Source organism: Schistocerca nitens, chromosome 1, assembly GCF_023898315.1.
Source record: "Schistocerca nitens isolate TAMUIC-IGC-003100 chromosome 1, iqSchNite1.1, whole genome shotgun sequence".
Lineage (NCBI taxonomy): Eukaryota > Metazoa > Arthropoda > Insecta > Orthoptera > Acrididae > Schistocerca > Schistocerca nitens.
Window position 1 is genome coordinate 54,823,297 of NC_064614.1, and position 22,094 is coordinate 54,845,390.

The 22,094-nt window shown below is 39.2% G+C and overlaps 1 protein-coding gene across 1 annotated transcript in view; it reads left to right on the plus strand.

Moving 5' to 3' along the window:
* LOC126241126 (rhodanese domain-containing protein CG4456-like) overlaps positions 1-22,094 on the plus strand; it is a 178,867-nt gene that overhangs the window by 55,035 nt on the left and 101,738 nt on the right. The window lies entirely within an intron of this gene.

A 22,094-nucleotide genomic window follows, 5' to 3' on the forward strand; every position in this document is an offset into this window, starting at 1 on the left:
CTTGATGTAGTAATCCATGGGGACAAAACCATCTTTACTAAGCACAGGATACAAAAAGTGTACCTGCAGGGAGAAAAAAATGTGCTTCTCAAGCGCTTTCAGTGGAGGTCCTTCTCCAGGAGACGTAGGAAAACCAACTGAAGGGTTCATAAATGCTCATCCCATGTAGAGCCTATGATCCAGATATATCAAGGTAATTGACACAACAGGGAACGTCATGAGTCAACTGCATGAAATACCTTTGGTAAATTGTTGGCATTCGCAAGATTTCAAAAGGCAGTTGATTAAACTGGTAAAGCCCAAAAGGGATGTTGAGGACCAGGAAAGTGAAAAACCACATCCAACAGCAACTGCAAGTAAGCATCACACAAGTCGACACTGAAAAAATACTGGCCCCATTGACAGTTTCACCAAAAGCTCTACCTGCCATGGATTCGGATATGAACTGGCAATGCACTACATGTTGACCGTCAGTTTAAAATCGTCACAAGGTGCCATCAGGCTTCAGAATCACCACCAAAGGGATTGCCCACAGACTTGACAAAACAGGTGGAACAATGCCCTGGTTCTGTCACTGCTGCAACTTAGTCTTTACCTTATCATGCATGGTGAAGGTAATGAGGCAGGTACAGCAAAATTTGGACATGCCAGCAGCTCAAGGGAAACATGTGCCTCAAATCTCTCTGCTTGGCCGAAAAAATGAACAGATTGAGACACTAAATGCACTTCATCAATTATACAGAAGTCAAAAACAGAAGACTCTTTGAATCCAAAGATATTTTGACCACAAACAAGGTAAGTTGTGTCCCACTTTCTTATAACATGCAGAAGTTGAGAATTGCACCCACATTTTTTAAATGTACTCTTTACTATAAGACACAACTTGACAGAGTGGCTGTTGCAACTCTGGGCATCCAAAGAGCCTATACACATTTAAATTAATTAATCTGATCATCACTCCCATATATACCAAAATTTGACCAGCCACTCATCTATTATCAACATCACGAAAATATGACAGGATGACACACGCGGAGGCGGTCCCAGTGTCCAGTGAAAATACTGGCTGATAACCAACTCACGTCCCATCCAACATCACAAACAGTTCCCAAATGACCTATCCACTGGCACATCCCACACATGCCTCTACATGCTTGTGGTTTCAGTGAACATGTAACAAATGACACTTGTGGGAGGACCACTGGTTTGTACAATGAGTGAAAAGAGAATGATACCAAGCACCTGAAAAATGTTGCTGGCAGGAGTTAGAACACTTTGAGTGGTGAAAACCAGCTGATCCTGGCATGGGTGAGGACAGGGAACACCACGACACAACTGCACCTGCATCATCAACAATGGCAATACGCAGCGACTTGGTGCAAGTTGAGGCCACATAGGATATCCCACAGCGTACAGGGAATGGTTTACCCTGCACATGCAATTGAGCCTCCTGCCAATTATCAGAAAGGATGTCCCTCACTGCCATAAGCTCATGAGATTCTACAAATTGGGTAACATCAGCTATAGAGGGATTGGACAAGGTCAGTGCCCCAGTCTGAACCTCATATTCAGGAGCTAACCTGACAATCACGGCCTGGGTTAGTGAGTCTGCATAAGAGGTAGCTCTTTTGGGGTACTCAAAATGACACTTGTACAGGAGGTCCTGCAGATTGGCAATCCAGAGTATATACAAATGCTGGGCACTTGTGGTGCTGTTAAAACAGCAGCTTTGTCACCACCACTCTCATTGGATCGAGATACTGTGTAAGCAACTGACAAAGATAATCAAAGGGAAGTTTCTCAGGTGCAGTGTTCCTGGAAAACAAGAAGGCAGTCTTGTCAACTGGATTCATGATACACCGTATCTGGCATTGTAGCAAGAACCAGAACTGGTAATTCTCCCACCTTCCTGTTGATTCATTGAAACTGGTAAGTGGCATTAGGGGTGGTGGAGGTGGCACAGTAAGCAGAACAACAGGTGCCTGTCCCCTGCATCAGCGAGGCAAGGGTGGGAAGCAAACCTGCATTCTGAGTTATCAGCACATGCATCTGCTCCTGTTGCTGTAGCTGGTGCCACTCCTTCTGTAGGTGCAAGTGTTCCTGCCAGCACTGCAGAAATTTCAGGTTCATGGTGGCCCAAGTGTACACAAGGAAAAAGGGGAAAGAAAATATAGGGCCATCACACTCATAAGAACTTCCTTCATTGCCTCTTTAGCATCTGCACAGGTGTGGCAATGCTGCTTCACTACGAGGTTGACATAGATATTTCACTGGCTGACGGTGGCTCAGTAAAAGCCAGGGAACAGAACCCCATTAGAGGGCAAAGAACTCATCGTGCCAGTTGTTATATGGGAAGCAGAGAGTCCGAACCCACACAGAAATGAGTACAGGCAGAGTTCAATGCACATATGGCACAGACAACTAATGGCTAAGCATTCAACACAACATTTGGCATGATACACTTGGTGAGGTTCATGTTGGTCAAACTCCGTGTCAGAACTGGCCCACTCGGCTGTGTCACATCCACACTCCATGGCAGGTTTCTGGACTATACCGCTGCACCACCCATGTCAGCTTGACTGCCTCCATAACAATGTCCACTGACAGGGATACTAAGAAGATGATAACCGACTTCAATGGCAGATGCTGCAAGAGAGGCATTGTGCATCACTGGGTGGTTTAGTGTTAAAGTCTCAAGAACTTACATTCCTAAAAAAAAAATCAACAAAATACTTTGCTTCCTCATACATATGCATTGCAAAAAGATCATGAAAATAAAATTAGGATGATTTGAACCCACATGAGGGCTTCGCAGCAATCGTTCTTCCTCTTCAGGATCAGGAAACATGGAAAGTGACAATGGTACATAAAGTATCCTCCACCATACTCTGCAAGGTGGCTTGTGGATTATAGCTGTTGATTTGGATGGTGGGAGACATACCATATAGAGCCATGTAGCACTCTTGTACAGGTGACAGTTTGGTGTTAGCAACAATAAGTGACACAATAATATTTATAGGCAATGTGAAATAGATCCACATTTGTATTTAGCATGTTCTAAATATTCTGGTAGTACACTTAAAAGGCAGGAGTTATATTACATAGCAGATTTTCTCAACATCACACAAAAAAATCTCATTTGACAGCTTGAAAGATAAAGGTGTTTTTTTCTATTGCAAGTTAGTATCATCAGTGATTCTTTCCTTTACATGAGAGTCATCCACATGCAGCTTGTATTATCACTTGGACAACATGGTCCTGGTGCTTTACCCCACAGTCAGTATACAATACAGATACTGTAGTGGTGATGGTGGTGGTGGTGGTGGTGGTGGTGGTGATGATGATGATGATGGTAGTCTAACGTACAACTGACATTTAGGTCATAATGGTGAAACATGGTCATCTGTCTAAAATGTTTGGATACTATGGTGTCATGTTTTCCATAAGATACACACCATTGGTATAATTATTTAATTTTGTTGTTACACCATTGGTATACATGCTGAAAGACCACTTTCATGAAGATGAAGATGACTGTGGTTGGTTGTTCTTAGCAAGGCTATGCAGCTGATATCATTTTATTCCCTGTTCCAAAGGGCTGAAAGGAAGTGGTATTGCCCCACCTGTGGCTGCTAAAACACTCATACTGATTGAGCTGGTGTCACTGCAGCCACAGGTGACTATGTTAGGTAGCCTTTACAATTGTGCATGTGACAGCGTATACTTACAGTAGAAGTAGTAGAACTGTATCTTAATAATCTTTTAAGTCCTTGTGCCATGTATCATTCAGGTGATTGGTTGCCTTTCCTCCCTTTGGCTTTGTCTTGAGGCTGCTGTTATTCCCATTCTATTCATCCCTTCTCCCTAATTAACTGACTGCCCCTAGGACATTTGTAACTTTGATTCTTTCACAAGTCACCTGTTCCTGATGTCTCATTGATTTCACTCCCACCCCTTGCTGTCATGTTTCCATCTACTCAAGCTCATGCATGTCTTACTGAGTGAGGAGATGTAGTGGTTAAAACACTGGATGTCCAGTCTGGAGGAGTGCGTTTCTAATCTTTATTCAGTGATTTATGTTCAGAATTTCTTTGTTTCTTGGAAACAAAGGCATAAGTCCATAAAATATGTATACGGAGTATTTTAAAGTACACTAACTGCTTAAAACTAATTGCAGGTAAGGCAGGTGCCAGATTGAGATTCACTTAAAGATTCCTCAGGTACTGGAGTCCACCCACAGAGGAGGTAGCTTATGAAACCATTGTTTGACCAATACATAAATATTGTTCATCAGATAGGACTGATAGAGGAAACAGAGAAGACTGAAAGAAGAGCCACATGTTTCATTACAGGTTCATTTAGTATGGCCAAAAGCATCATGCAGATGGTCAACGAACTCCACTTGCAGAAACTGCAAGAGAAGCATCATGCCCCATGATCTGATTTACTGTTAAAGTTCTGAGAGTGTATTTCGTTAGATGAGTGAACCAACATAGACACATCCAAAAAAGTTTTGCATCAACCCGGTTCCCAGAACTCCTGAAGATAGCTGTTGACTGTGGATATTGTATCACAGACACAGAGCCTTTGACTGTTCAGAGATGTTACTAAACCCATGCAAAGACGTAAACAACCATGAATGAGCAGCTCCTATTAGATGGAGGAGGTCCAACAGCTGATCAGTCCCAGTCATTCCACCAGGAAGAAGATACACGGCTCGTGTTGTCTGTAGTTCAACCTTGCCTAGACGGTCAACGCCACAGTTTGATCGCGTCCGCATTGTTACTTTTTGCCAGAAAGGGCTCTCAATAAGGGAAATGTCCAGGCATCTCGGAGTGAACCACAGCGATGTTGTTCAGACATGAAGGAGATACAGAGAGACAGGAACTGTTGAGGACATGCCTCGCTCAGGCCGCCCAAGGGATACTACTGCAGTGGATTACCACTACATACAGATTATGGCTCGGAGGAGCCATGAAAGCAACACCGCCATGTTGAATAATGCTTTTCATGCAGCCACAGGATGTCATATTACAACTCAAACTGTGCACAATAGGCTGCATGATGCACAACGTCACTCCCGACATCCATGGCGAGGTCCATCTTTGCAACCACGACACCATGCAGCGCAGTACAGATGGCCACAACAACATGCTGAATGGACTGCTCAGGATTGGCATCACATTCTCTTCATTGATGAGTGTCGCATATGCGTTCAACCAGACAATCGTCGGAGATGTGTTTGGAGGCAATCCAGTCAGGCTGACCGCCTTTGACACACTGTCCGGTGAGTGCAGCAAGGTGGAGGTTCCCTGCTGTTTTGGGATGGCATTATGTGGAGCCAACATACGCCGCTCGTGGTCAAGGAAGGCACTGTAACAGTTGTATGATACATGAATGCCATCCTCTGACCGATAGTGCAACCATATTGGCAGCATATTGGCGAGGCATTCGTCTTCTTGGATGACAATTCCCACCCCCATTGTGCACATCATGTGACTTCTTCAGGATAATGACATCGCTTGACTAGATTGGCAGGCTTGTTCTCCAGACATGAACCCTATCGAACATGCCTGGATTAGACTGAAAAGGGATGTTTATGGACGACGTGACCCACCAGCCACTCTGAGCTATCTATGCCAAATCGTTGTTGAGGAGTGGGACAATGTGGACTAACAGTGCCTCAATGAACTTGTGGATAGTATGCCACGATGAATACAGGCATGCACCAGTGCAAGAGGATGTGCTACTGAGTATTAGAGGTACTGGCGTGTACAGCAATCTGGACCACCACCTCTGAAGGTCTCGTTGTATGGTGGTACAACATGCAATGTGTGGTTTTCATGAGCAATAAAAAGGACGGAAATGATGTTTATGTTGATCTCTATTCCAATTCTCTGTACAGATTCCAGAACTCTCAGAATTGAGGTGATGCAAAACTTTTTTTTATGTGTGCATTACTTTCTTCTATGTATATCTCATGCAATGACTGTGAAGGTAAAATTAGAGAGATTACAGTTCACACGGAAGTTTACCAGCTATGGTTCTCCCCACAAAGCAATCGTGACTGCAACAGGAAATGGGGTAAGTGACAGAAAAAACAAAGTGCCCTCCACCACAAACCATGCGGTGGCTTGTGGGGCGTAGACGTAGATGATTTCTTTCATATGAATGTCTTCTTTCCTCATTTTTGTCTAATTAGATCTGGTGCTCCCTCTCTCAAAACACAATCACAGACAATGTTAAATCCTAAATCCTCATCCTTTTTTCTCTGTAAGACATCCTTTCTTGCCCCTTCCTTAGCTCTGTCCTTTTGTTTGAAATGAAAGTCCAGTTTCCACAAACGAGATTTGTCAGCTTTTGCGTGAGTCTGTCAGTCAGCTACCAACCTGGTAAACAGGAAATTCTTCAGTCTGTATTTAACTTTTCGTAACACTTATCACAGGGGCCAAAAGTGGATCCTTTGTAACAAGGTATAGGAATGTACTTAAGCTTCATTAATAAGAAACAACAGGTTCTTTGTGTTAGGGACAGCAATTCTTAGCTGTATCTCAACATTACTTTTAAAGCAATGTACTTTGTTTCGGCCCATAACCAGTTTACAATTATTGCAGGCCTTTCATCCCTGTGGTCTCCTCCTGTCAGTTCCAAAGATGATCATACAACTGCAGCTCCAGCAAAAGCAGCACCTGTACTCCATACCCTACACCATCTCCTTCACAGTTCTCCCATGGTCTCCACATGCTCCTGCCACTCTCTTGTATTTGGAATGTGTAATACTTCTGGTAAGTGATACTAAATAAAAATTTATTTTTTTAAACTTTTTAAATTGTAATTCTCAGAAAAACTCATTAATTTCTGAACAATAGCTAAATGTCTTAGACAGTCTCTTAAACAGACCTCCAGTTACGTACTGCAGTAACATAGATGGGCTTGAAAATATCATACAGACACATCATTTCCAAGACTTAGCTTCCCTTTCATAGGTGATGCTCTGGCAACTTTCTTCTCTCTGTACTATAAAATCACAGAAAGTGTTCTGAGAGCCTGGTAACTAAATAATGGTTTACAAAAATGTGAGGATATATTCCCAGGCCCTACAACATCTATTATCAAATGCTTCTACATCTTTGTGAAAATAGTATTCCACTGATTGTCTTATATTTTTCAGAGTCAGGGTGAGTGTGGTTGTGGCAACAATGATTACCAAAGCACAAAGGACAACTAAAACAAGCAGAAAGATATATATGATGAGTAAACTAGATAAAAAGTCTGTAAACTTGAAACTTTCAGCACAAGGCAGGAGCATGTAGAGGAACTCTGGCTCAAGTTTAAAAGAATAGTTGACCACACACTGGATAGATATATATCCAGTAGAACAGTTCGTAATTGGAGATAACATCCATGGTATACAGTCACTGTAAAGAAACTTCTAAAGACACAGAGATTACTGCATAATCAGGGTAAAACAAAGTGTAGGGCAATAGGTAGAGAGATGCTGAATGAAACTCATTTGGCTGTCAAGAGAGCAATGCGTGTTTCCTTCAATAACTACCATAGCAGAATATTTTCAAATGATCTTTCACAGTACCCAAAGAAATTCTGGTCATATTTAAAGGCTGTTAGTGTCACCAAAGTTAGTGTCCAGTCCCTACTAGTGAATGAGACAGGAACTGAATCTGGGGTAGCAAAGCTAAAGCTGAAAAGTTTAACTCTGATTTCAAATGTTCCTTTACAAATGAAAATCCAGGAGAATTTCCACAGTTTAATCGTCATACCACTGAAAAGATTACTGAAATAAATATGAGTTTTGGTGGTGTTGAGAAACAGCTGAATGCATTAAAATTGAACAAAGCTGCACTTCTCGATGGAATCCCTGTCAGATTCTATACTGAATTAGTGGCTGAGTTAGCTTCTCTTCTAACTGTAATCTATTGTAGATGCCTCAAACAAAAAACTGTGCCCAGTTCTTGCAAAAAGAAACAGGTCACACCCATGTACAAGAAGGGTAATAGAAGTGATCCACAAAACCACCATCCAATTTCTTGACATCAACTTGCTGTAGAACCTTACAACATATTCTGAGTTCAAACATAATGAGATAGCCTATCTTGAACAGAGTGACCTCCTCAATGCCAGCCAGCATGGATTTTGAAAACTGATCATGTGAAACCCAACTTGCATTTTTCTCATAAGACATGCTGAAAGCTTCGGATTAAGGCAACCAGGTAGCTGCAGTGTTTCTTGATTTCTGAAAATCATTTGACTAAGTACTGCACCTATGCTTATTGTCAAAAGTATGATCAAATGGGGTGTCGAGAGAAATCCGTGACTGGATTGAGCATGTTATCTTGGATGGAGAGTCATCATCAGATGTAAAACTAACTTTGTGTGGGCCCCAGGGAAGTGTGTTGGGCTCCTTCCTTTTCGTGTTGTATATTAATGACCTTGCAGACTGGGTTAATAGTAAAATCAGGTTTTTTTGCAGATGAAGCAATTATCTATAATGAATTACAATCTTAGAGAATCTGCATAAATTTTCAGTCAGATCTTGATAAGATTTCAACATGGTGCAGAGATTGGCAACTTGCTCTACATGTTCATAAATGTAAAATTGTGCACATCACAAAACAAAAACACATAGTATCCTATGACTATAATATCAACAAATCGGCCAACTCATACAAATACCTGGGTGCAACACTTTGTTGGGATATGAAATATAATGATCACTTAGGTTCAGTTGTGGGTAAAGCAGGGGTAGACATCAGTTTATTGGTTGAATACTGGGGACGTGCAATCAGTCTACAAAAGAGATTGCTTACAAATCACTCATGTGACCCATCCTAGACTATTTCTCAAGTGTGTGGGACCCGTACCAGATAGGACTGACACAGGGGATATTGAACATATACAGAGAAGGGCAGCACAAATGGTCACATGTTTGTTTAATCCATGGGAGTGTGTCACAGAGATACTGAAGGAACTGAGCTGGCAAACTCTTGAAGACAAACTTAAACTATCCTGAGAACCATTTTAAATGATTCCTCTAGGTATACACTACAACTCCCCACATATTACTTACATAAGGATCATGAGGGTAAGATTAGAATAATTACTGCATGCACAAAGGCATTTGAACACTCATTCTTCCCGCACTCCATACAAAAATGGAACAGGAAGAAACTGTAATAACTGATACAATGGCACATACCCTCTGCCATGCACCTCACAGTGCTTTGTGGAGTGTAGATGTAGATGTAGACACTTATCAACCAATACATACAGGACAATGGAGTCACACAGTGATCAGTTTTAAGGGACTTGCAACTACACCTGCCACAGATGACAAACTATCTCTATTTCTATCTTGGAACCTAAAATACTAACTGAATATATTAGGTTGTCATTTGGGTCTTAATTTTGTATTTTGACAGTTGAATTTTAATGCACTAGTTACACATTCATGTTGCTACTACAAAACTTCTGATAGTTTCTATTACTATTAAACAAAGAGAAAATCAACAAAAAGAAAAGGTTTGTATGTATAACTTCGGATGCTAAGAGGACTGAGAGACTAATAACCACTAGTTGAGTTCCTTTATATTTACACCCATCATCATCATCATCATCATCATCATCATTGTGTTCTGAGCTGCCAGAATATCTGTTATCATGCTGTTGTCCTACTGACATGCAGTAAGAGTGTGACAAAGCAGTTGGTTATTTTCCATCTGTTATATCTTTCTACTCCCAAAAATAACCAATTTTTTTGCTTAATTTCATATTATTTTCAGTACATTTACTGGGTGACAGCACTTACTTGGAAATCTGAAGTTCTTGTTTACACCAAATTTTACAGTTTACTAGCCAGATTCTCATTCGGAGCATTCTGATTCCATATGTGTGATTAATTTTCATTAGGGCACTATTAATTAAAAGTTACAGTTAATTGAAATTAGCACAATAGTCCCCTGAAACTTCTTACTTTTGGTTCCTTAATTTTTCTGTAGCCTTTCACTGCCTGTATTTTTACCCCTGCTACCACCAGAATTCCAAGGAGAGTATTCCAATCAACACTGTCAAAAGCATTCTCTAAGTTTTCTTAAACTATCTCCTAATGTAAGTCATAAGGTCAGTATTACCTTGTGTGTCCTTACATTTCTCCAGAATCCAAGCTGATCTTCCCCCAGGTTGACTTCTACCGGCTTTTCTATTCTTTTGTAAAGAATTTGTATTAGTACATTGCAACCATGACTTATTAAACTGATACTTCAGTAATTTTTCCCACCTGTCAGCAACTGCTTTCTTTGAAATTAGAGGTATTACATTCTTTTTGAGACATTTAAAGTAGTAGATGAGGTTTGCTATTTGGGAAGCAAAATAGCTGATGATGGCTGAAGTAAAGAGGATATAAAATGAAGACTGGTTGTGGCAAGGAAAGCATTTCTGCAGAAGAGAAATTTGTTAACATCAAGTATAGATTTAAGTGTCATGAAGTCTTCTCTGAAAGTATTTGCATGGAGTGTATGACAGCAGTCCAGAATTTCTTAGTTATTCCGAAAAATACAAGCTAGTTTTGAAACGTCTCACAAAAGAGGTTAAAATTAAGGAAAATGACAAATATATTATGAAGTCATCCAATAAAACCAAGTCCATGTGGAAAGCTGTGCATGATTTTATTACGAAGAAGACAACTCACAAAATATTGTGATACCACATGATGGCAAGAATGTCGCTGACCCTAGGGCAGTTGCAAACAGTTTCAGTTCTTATTATGCAACTGTAGCTGGAAAATTAATGAAGGAAAAATTTGATAATCCACCTAATACAACATGGGAAGAACTTTCATCTATTTAAATAAATAATATATCCATGTTCCTCAGTCCAATAGGCCCAACAGAACTCCTAAATACCATTAATCCACTGAAGAGTAATTATTCAACTGGTATTGATGATATTTCAGATTATATTATAAAAATAACAACAAGACAAATACTTTCACCTTTATTGGACAAATGCAATTCATCCTTATCATGTGGTGTCTTCCCACAGCAACTGAAAATGGCAAAAGTAATACCTCTATATAAAAAAGGTGATCATCAATATATGGGTGACTATAGGCCTGTGTCTCTACTGTCAGGGTTTTCGAAAATTATTGAAAAAGTGTTCCTTTCAAAACTAACTACATTCTTTGATAAGAATAATATTGTCACAGAAGAAGCTGTGGTGTAGTGGTTATGATACTAGACTGTTGCATGGAGGCTTGTGAGTTCAAAACTCACCTAACGCCAGATTTTGTGATCAACATGCATCATGTTGCGGGCAATGTACACCCGACAGGATGCAACACGATGCCTCTCACTCGACGATTGCGCCGATTTCGCCGGACATTTTTGAGCCTACAACAATAACTGAGATTAGGACTGCGCATGACTCCGGCTTTCAAACGCCTTTGTTCCCACCACATGTGCCCTCCCTCATCGACTGCGCAGTTACCTCCTATGGATCTCCGTGCAGTGCGAGACCAATGCTGATTTCTGCAAATCCTTCGTCGGACAACCTACTACCGCCAGGGCAATGATTTGCCACACCGCAATCCGTGCAGTACCACGCGGATACTTGCCACGTGGCTGGAACTGCTTCGTACACAGGCCTACCTCCTCAGCATCTGACCATGCCCACGCCTGCCTTGGTCCAGCATCAGCACATGCCTTCCTACTTCGATACCTCGGCCTGCAACAGGCACAATAACTTGTTATCTGTGCCTGACCTCCATCTCCGTCCCACTACTACGTCTCAGTGTTTTGTGCCATGACATTCACCTTATCCGCTCACCATTTTGAGTGGAGTGACTATGAACAGTGAACATTCACACATTCCGTCGACCATTACAAACTCAACAAGTCAACCAGGTTTCTGTGCCTCATCACCCACTTGCATGACCAGGAGGACTTGATTTCTGACCTGGTCGACGTCCCGGACTCATCTACCTGGTACACTCTAGCCAAAAAGACAGTTGTATGTCGGCTTGCACGCTCACCTGAGGCAGCAATATGGCAAGTGCTCCATTTCAAGCAACTAGGCAATGACAAACCTTCCCAGCTCTGGAGACGACTACATGCCCTGGTCAGCGCCGATCTATTCTCTGACACAGCTCTCCTCGCCATCTGGTCAGATAAACTATCTCCTCACATCCGCTTTGTTCTGACTCAAAGGTCTCCTGAACCTGCCGAGCAAAGAATGACAATTGCTGACAAGCTACATGATGCATCACTGCTCTATTTCACCAGCCACTGCCTACCTGACAAGTCTGAGGTTCAGGCTCATCGGCCGGACAGGCTGGGGCCGTACTGTGCCGACTGTTCCGCTCGCTCCGGAAAGCAGTAAACAAGCAACTGGGAAATCACTAGCTCTGCACACGGTCATGCCCCCTCCTGCAACCGAACCCGCTGCGGCCACTGAACCTCGGACACCGCCACTGGCAATGAACTTTCCGCAGGAAATGCAACTGCACTACCCATACTCCACACACGGTTTGGTGAGGCGGCTTGGAACTGCTACTTCCCAAACGCCAGTCCCAAGTAGGTCCGGGTGCCACCTCCTGCGCACAACATGACAGGCACCCCCCAGTGCTCCATTCTGTCCGGGAATGACTGGATAATTGTGGACAACTTTACATTAAGGGCATTTCGTTGCGATACCTTTTCCTAGTGGACACAGGTGCCGATATTTCGCTGTTGCCTACAGAGCTCATTTCTCAATCTGTTACCACTGTGACACCTGAGACTTCTCCAATCTGGGTGGAGTTCAATGAAAGTATTAGTCAGCTTCAAGCAAGTCACAACCAAGGAAGTGTGTGGCAATTGTCAAACTGGACAAATATTTAGTGGAGGGAAATTTGCCTAGAAACAGCAGTCTCTTAAACTGGTGGGAAACAAGAAAATTGCTGTGGCCAGTGCTGTATCAACTGGTTCTAAAAGTATTGTGTATCACAGCAGCATCAGTGGCCTGTGCTGAATATTTTCAAAAGCAGGACAAATGTGCAATAAGAGAAGAGAGAGAGAGAGAGACTCACGTTGACTAAAGTGGGTCAAATTTTATATCGTAATACTGACTGCAAATGATAACTGCAGATACACTTCAATTACAGTAGTTATAATTTTTATATTTTTTCCAATAAAAGTGTCAAAATATAACAAGGATCATTCTTAAAAATTTTCTACTTGATGAAAAATATTTAGGATTTTGTTGTAATATTTATAATTTTTATAGTAGACGAAATTTAAAACTCTTGTATCCGAAAATTACTAGGGGCATAGCAGAAAAATATTATTCCTATTTAAATGTTCTTTCACAATAGGACCAAATCAGATAAAAATAGAGGTTTCATGACCTGAATTAAAAAGGCATTGTACCTTCCCTTTACTAATTTTTGTGAGTGAATGGTGAGTGCTGAGTCATGAAAAAGAGCTAGGTCATTTCAGTGACTGACCTGTTCTGATCAGATCTCTGAAAAGAACAGTTTTGCTCATCTCTACTTGATATTCATACAGGTAGCTGTCATTCCTCCAAAGGTCTCTTTAATTTTCCTGTAGGCAGTATCTATCATTCCCCTAGTGATATATGCTTCTACATCCTTTTGTACTCTAGTCATTCCTGCTTAGCCATTTTGCAGTTCTTATCAGTTTCATTTTTAGATGTTTGTATTCCCTTTCACCTGCTTCATTTATTGCATTTTTATATTTTCCCCTTTCATTGATTAAATTCAATATATCTTGTGTTACCCTTTAATTACACATTCAAATAATTCATGACTGGGAACTTAGTGTTTGAAATGTTAAACAAGACCCACAGTGGAAATGGATTATCATTTTACTTACTTAAATTTTATAAAGAGTGTTGTGTTTTCAGTTGAAGTGCAGTTCTCCTTTTTATTGGCCTTAGAGATGGTGATGTTGATGATGATAAAAAATCTATGTTGCTTTTGGGTATGTAATTACCTGATGAACCCAAACTAAGCACTTTGAATTCATTACACTCTTCTTCACTTAACTCTGGTAGTCATTCCACATCGAAACTATTTTGTATTACAGACAAGGTTTCACCATTCTTTTCTTCTGCTTCTGTAATTTCTAAAATATATAAACAATGAATAGGAACCAAGTCAACCAAACTAATGATCTATACCTCTGTGGATGACTATCTCATAGATAAAATCAATAGTAATTTGTCTTACCTTCATCGGATGTTGAGTTCCTTTCATTGCAGTACTTTTGCATCACTAGCTCAACCATTCTCCTTCCTTGTGAAGTCATTTTTATCTAACAGAGTGCACACACTAACATTAACCTCTTCACAGTGAATACTTCACAAAACTAAACAAAATGTGATGTGACAATGAAGGCAATGTGACTACACTGACGATGCTTACAAAGGGCACTTACTGTTCAGTTTATCATTTTTCCACTTACTGATTCTTGCAGGGGAAATGCTATAATTTGAAACCTCATACAAAAAGTGTTTTGAGAATTGATGGACAAATGAATGACTCAGCAGCTAGACGTGATGCAACATTTCCACTTGATGTCACAAGCTTTGTTATTTAGCTGCTAGACAACATATGCTTCTCTTTCAGCACATGATAAAATAGCACACAAATGCAGCAAAATTATATTATGCAATACAAGCAGATAATGGTCTCTGCTACATTAAAACATATTTCCAAATTTTCTTCACAAAGTAAGCAGCCAGAAGAACATAAGTGCCAATACATTTTGCTGATCCGAAAACTAAGATGCACTTTCTCAAGATAGAAGAACGTAAGTGCCAATATGTCTATCTGTCCCTAAAATAAGCTCATAACTTGGAGAAATGCAGTACCTTATTCTCACAAGGAAAAGAGAGAGAGAGATATACCATTTTGATGCAACGGGGAGCTGATTATGGTGAGGACACATGTTGAAAAACCTAACGTCAAGTTTTTGGTGATACGTTCGTCTGACTGTCCACATATGATGTGGTCTTGTAATATTATTGTTCCATCGGTATTCCATAAGATCTCAGTTTTTCCTAGTACACTTGTGGCTGTTCCACCTGCTTTTATTTATCCCTTCATTTGTTGATTGTTGTCCTTGGTGTCGCTGTACTGCATTGCTATACTCGCTGAAAAATGGGGTCTGGGGGTTCCGACACTGACTACTTTAAATGATGTAGCAGACATATGCACAGTTATGTTTTACAGTGCTTTAATTTCACTGTTCACAGCCCCCTAATAATACATAGTCATATGGCCAGTGCACTATTATGTAACCTTCGATAAGCCTCATTAATAGTTAGCAGGTGGAACTCCACATACTGGTGATTTCCCTAAATCGCTCCAGGCAAATGCCGGGATGGTTCCTTTGAAAGGGCACGGCCGACTTCCTTCCCCATCCTTCCCTAACCCTATGAGACCGATAACCTCGCTGTTTGGTCTCTTCCCCCACACAACCAACCAACCAATCCACATACTGCTACAATAGTTTACTGTTGAACATCTTTGAGCAGTAAAAACATAACCACAAAGTCCACAGTTCTCGAAGAATAATCAGGTACATATGGAGCAGTCACTGTCATTGGTTTTTACACGCGGCTTAATTGTTTAACACTTATTTCACAGTTAAATTGTTATTGTTGTTCTAACCAGCACAGGTTACTTGTCAGAAACTCAGCTGTGGACTGGCTGTCTCATGTCCAAAAATTGGGCCCTTATATATCATCAAAATAATAGGTGCTGAAACTAGACATTGTATGAAGTTAAATTTACAGAAATTACAATTAAAGCCGGCCACAGTGGCCGAGCAGTTCTAGGCGCTTCAGTCTGGAACCGCACAACCGCTAGGGCCGCAGGTTCGAATCCTGCCTTGGGCATGGATGTGTGTGACGTCCTTAGGTTTGATTGATTGATTGATTTCTTTATTAATCCATGTAACAATTTACATTGTGTGGATTTCGTCAGCAAAATCATATACAATACAATATACCTACAATTATACACATAAAATATGTATTTACACACATTTTTGAGGTATCTTAAATTAGTTTTATATCCTTGTGTAATTTGTAATTTTCTTATAGTACTGTACAATTTTTGATTTCCTCATGTATTACAATGCAGGCTACTTTAATTACACTACATGTTTTAATTCAGATAGTCCATTACTGCGTAATAACTTTTATTTAATTAAAAAAAATTTAGTTTTGTTTTGAACTGTCCGATTGTGTCAATATCTTTTATTTTTTGGGGTAATTTAGTATATAATTTAACAGCATTGTACAACAAGCTCTGCTGAGTTTTAACTTTATTTTTCCTCTCTAGATGCAGATTGTATTGGTTTCTAGTTTCATAGCTGTGTACTAAAGAATTTTTCATATAGCAGTCAATATTTTTTTTTACATACATAACACTTTGAAAAATGTATTCACAGGGGACAGTTAGGATTTCCAGCTTTTGGAAATGTTCAAGGCAGTGAGCCCTACTGCCACTCTTGGTTATTATACGAATTGCTCTTTTCTGTAATTTGAAAACTATTTGAATATTTTTACTGTTGACTCCCCAAAATATTATTCCATAGGTGATAACAGAGTGGATATAAGAAAAATATACAGATCTGACACATGTAGTATCACAAACTGCAGTCAGAATTCTCAGAGCATAGCATGCTGTAGCGATTCTGTTACTAAGTATTTTAATATGTTCTTCCCACTTTAACTGACTGTCAACATGCATACCAAGAAATTTTGTGTAGTCTACACATTCTATAGTTTCATTGTTTAACTTAAAGTTGTTATAGTGTGGTTTTTTGCAGACATAGAAGTTAACAGCATTTGTTTTTTTAAGATTTAGTGTTAGTTTATTATTGGATGCCCACTCACGTACACTGTTTAGTGTTTGTTTGGCTTTTTCTTTTAGTGCATCTGGTGATTTATCACCGATTAGAACATTTGAGTCATCTGCAAACAATATTGTTTGTCCATGCTTGATGCTCTGTGGGAAGTCGTTTATGTAAATGAGGAATAGTATTGGGCCAAGGACACTACCCTGTGGGACACCTATATTTACATAATTTGGGTCTGAAGTATACTTTACAATATAGTTTGAGCAACTTGAAATATGTGAGATTTCAGTTATCTGTCTTCTATTTTTTAGATATGACTGGAACCATTTGTTCACAAGTCCCCTTATTCCAAGTTCATCTAACTTATTTAACAATATGTTGTGGTCTACTGTATGAAACGCTTTAGTTAGATCAAGAAATATACCTGTTGTGTAGTTCCCTTTATCTAATGCTTCTAGAATGTGTTTTGTGAGGTGTGCTGTTGCTGATTCTGTGCTTTTCCCTGATCGAAATCCAAACTGGCCAACAGACAGTAAGTTGTATTTATTTAAGTAATTCATTAGCCTATCTTTCATAATAGTTTCTAATATTTTTGCAAAGCATGATAGTAGAGAAATTGGCCTATAATTTTCAATTATTCCTGCATCACCTTTTTTGAAGAGAGGTAGTAATTTCGCATATTTTAAATAGTCTGGAAAGTAGCCTTGCTTGAAAGATTGATTTATCATATCAACTAAAGGTGGAAGTAGGCTCTTGATACAGTCCTTAATTATAAAAATGGGGACTTCATCCAGACCAGCTGAGTTTTTGTTTCTCAGTTTGCTGACTGCTTTATAGACTTCTTCCTGTGTTGTAGGGAATAACACCATTGAGTGTGATACACCATTGTTTGGCTTTTTGACCTGAGGGGCTGTTAGAAAATTTTCCTGTAATTTTATTCCTATGCTACTAAAACAATTATTTATATAGTTTGCCAAATATATTGGGTCTTTTATTAGAGTCCCTTCCTCTTTGATTTTCAAGTTTGACAGATTTATTTTCCTGGTACCAGTTTCCTGCTTCACAATCTTCCATACTGCCTTATTTTTGTTTTCAGCAGAGTGCACTATTTTGGAGTTATGAGCTCTTTTTGCTGCAAGCAGTATTTTCCTATATGTTTTCCTATATCGTTTATAAAAGAGTGAGAAAGCAGGATTAGTTTGGCTGTGTTTGATGAAGCTCGGGTACTTTAGTGTTTCAGATGATTTTTTGATTCCTTTTGTGACCCACTTGCTTTTTCCTGCTGTTGATAATGGACATAATACTTTAGGAAATGTTTCTTCAAAATTTAATTTAAACAATGTCATGAAATTTTTGAATTGTTCATTTGCACCTACTTCTGAGTATACTGAGTCCCATGTTTGTCCTGCTATCTGTTTGGCAAACTCATGTCTATTTTTTTTAGAAAAAATTCGTCTGTAAATATGCATTTTCTTTGTTTCTTCTGGAGCCACTTTTATATTAATGATTTGAGCTGAGTGATCAGATAATCCTAGCTCTGCTACCACCACCTCACAGTTATCTTTGCCTAAATCTGTTAATACCTGATCAACAGCTGTCTTAGGTTTAAGTAGTTCTCAGTTCTAGGGGACTGATGACCTCAGATGTTAAGTCCCATAGTGCTCAGAGCCATTACAATTAAAACTTAACTCATTAAATTAACTGAAGTCATCGAAAAATTGTCTCTCTTTACCAGTTTCTTCTACTGCAAAAGTTAGGCTGAATTATTTGTTTAAATCATGAAATTAACTAATATCTTTATGCAAACAATACTTAACACAAAACTGTTAATTACCTTGGAATTAATTAAGAGCTTGTTTCGTTAACATGTTTTTGAATAGATCTACATAAATACTTTAAGATTACTAGTACTTCTTCTTCCAAATGTTTATAATTATTACAGAATTGATATGTTTGTATGTCAACAATAAAATTTAAGTTACAAAACAATTAGGCCTACTGATTTCTCCCTGTGATGAAAGATACTAACAAGTAATAGTCAAAATAAATTAGAAAATCAATTACATACATAAAACTAAGCACAAAATTAGCTCTGGTGTTATTTACTTTAAAACTAAGGGCCAATCTCTCTCTTTTATGAAAATACAGATTATACTCACGTATGTTAACATTAATTAAGTCAAAATGAACAGAACTAATTTCAGGAGGCATATGGCAAGACAAGAGGGGAATTAAAATTATCCCAGCTTGCTTCGTCACACACTGTTTGCCATTAAACTTGCAGCACTACAAAATCAATGTGCAACATAGTTAAATTGGCATAAAATGCATTATATGCTTGGATATGCAAATGATTAGCATTTCAGCACAGCTGCACAAAACAGATAGGAATAATGCCATTTACATTCTGTATGTAAGGATTAGCAACTTATGGTTTTTTCATTCAGAAATCACCTTTGAATGTTTGTTATTTGCCAGAAGATTGTGATTTTTAAGAAGGAGAAAAGTCTACCAGCACTTATAAAACTTCCCCAGTGGCCGCATCGTTACCTGCTCTGTGTCAGTTTGCTTGTTTCCAGCAGGACAAGTATCCACACAGGCAGTGTGGTGAGATCTAGACCATACTGGACTGTCAGTTGGTGACCATTGCTGTGGAGTTACTTGATGTGGCAGTAGAGAAGAGGCATACTGACAATGGTTTACACAGTGACAACATGGGACAGAGAAGTGGCATCACATCAGTTTTCAGACAAGTTCCTGTTCTGCATACAGTATGTAACCTACCCCTCCTTCCTTTGTTGTCACTACTGTCTACAATGGTGAAGTCTTTTATAAGATTCAAGAGGAGTAAGATTTACAATAAAAATTTTACTTATCTTTTCTCATGCAGTTCTCTCCAGTTCTTCATGTCCAGGTGTCTGATTCTTGAAGCTGAAACTTTCACATTTTAGGTTCTCATGGTCCAAATAATCTAAATAAATTGAACAATATCTGTTAAGAATTTTTGTTTTTTCAGTTATTTATTGCATCACATTTTACTATATCACATTGTCTTTTGAATTTTCACATTAACAAAGCCAAAATTACCTTCTTCATTCAAACTATAAAAATATGTCCGATCACATCAGAGGCATACGTACTACTACTCCACTCCATGGCAACAACAATGCTCCAAAGGCTCTACAACTCCTCCCAGAAAACAAACCTCTGTTAGTCCACACTACTACTTTATAAATGAATCCAGAAATAAATATAATAAACAGCACTAGACTGCACAGCCAATTACAGAAACTTTTAAGTGTGTCAAACATCTTGTAATTCCAAATGTTTCTAAAAACAAAGCAATTTCAAATGTACATTCAGAGCCAGCACGTATCGACTGTGACACTGAAACAAAGTAATTCCCCTTCATAGATTCTATTTTGCAACACAACACATTGTGTATAAAATTATGTGAGACCCCCCTCAGAAAAACAGCTAAGATAATACTGACCTGTCCAAAATTCGAAAAATATTTCTGGTATCGGCCACTTCTGTTGCCCACATTGTCCTGACGTTCCTTGATACAGGGGGTGTTAGAATGTTGCTGTGGCTTTCATGATCTCCAGATCTCTCATTAGTGAAAAAAATAAATCTGGCTATGAGTTTCTGAGAGACTGGCATGCTACCATTATTGCTGTTAGAGGTGGCAACTCTCTATACTAAATGTTACACCCATTATATCCCCAAATCACCTACATTTTTAATCTTTTACTGTTTCTACTGTACTTGGTACTCACAATAAGTAAAATTTCACTATTTGCTATCCTTACTGGTACCGTAGTTGTAATGGCCAGCAATGTAGATCACCACATGCAACTCATACTTCAGTTTCATTATATTATGCTGACAGCAAGAGTAGGAAGTACTGGGGCTATCCTGAAAGTAACATCCATTAGACTCTAAATAAAATCACAGAATAATTGAAGCAAATTTGTCAGGAAAACCGTAAAACTACACCTCTATTTGACTTCTCTTCATGATCATCCTTCTGATTTAAACCTTATCATATATCCTGACAAGCTGACTAATCCCCTCTTCATCAAATATTATTGCCAAAGATTTCAGCCAGCCATGCCAGCATCTGCAAACTGTTCAACAGAGTCACATAATAGAGAGCCAAGCCATTCTTTCATGTGCAACGGTGAGATAGTAATCACTAGGAGCCAAGTCTGAGCTGAAGGATGTATGTACAAAAATATCCCATTTGAAATGACTCAACAATTCTAAAAAAACGCTGTTAGTCAAGAGACCGCATCACTTTGAATATCTTCTCAGTTCTCTTAATATTTCACACTAGGTCTCAAACTTGATTGTTCTTTCGTGTTCCATATAATTCATATCCAGATTCATTTAGCTCACCATAATATTTCTGGCTGACAGTTCAGCATGCTTTGATGTCCTCTGTCTCCCCCCCCCCCAACCCCTTCCCCCCTCTCCCTCTGTCCCACTGTGCTTTAGTGATGGAAACAAATCTCGTCACTGGTTGTGATTCTGTTCAATGGACCTACTTCTTTGGCATTATAAAGCAAAAGAAGATGCACAGGAGCTGTTATCCATTGAGTTTTGTGCTTCACAGAAACTAATTTTGAAACCTAACAAGCACAGAACTTGTGGTAACCTTATTGTTTAGTTATGATCTCTTGCAAAACACTCAATAAATCTGCAGAAATGTGTCTGTCAATTGAAATATGAAACACATTTTTTTGCAGATTTCCTATACAGCTTGTTGCTGACTGCAGCAGATGGGCACTTTTGTCATCAATATAAACATTCTTGATTCTACACTTAAATAAACAACACCATTGATGCACACCATCATTCATGATGTTTAGTAAATATGCACCAGAAATTCCAAGATGAACATCAACAACATTGAAGTTTTTTGCCACTAAAAACCATTTTACAGAATAGATCACTCATTTCAGAGGGTTTTCAGTTGCAGTATTCATTTTGAATTGTTACTGTATGCAAACAAGAACCAAAGTGGCCTTCTCGCTATTACAGCTTTAAGTATGCAAGAACCAAAGTGGCTTTCTCATTATCACAGCTTTAGGTATGCTAACCTACTGCATGAGTTAGTATAGTGACTGTTCCATTCTCCAACTACTTCCCATATTGTAAAAAAACTGAAATTTTCTTTCTCATAGTCCTTGTATGTGGAATGATTTGTAG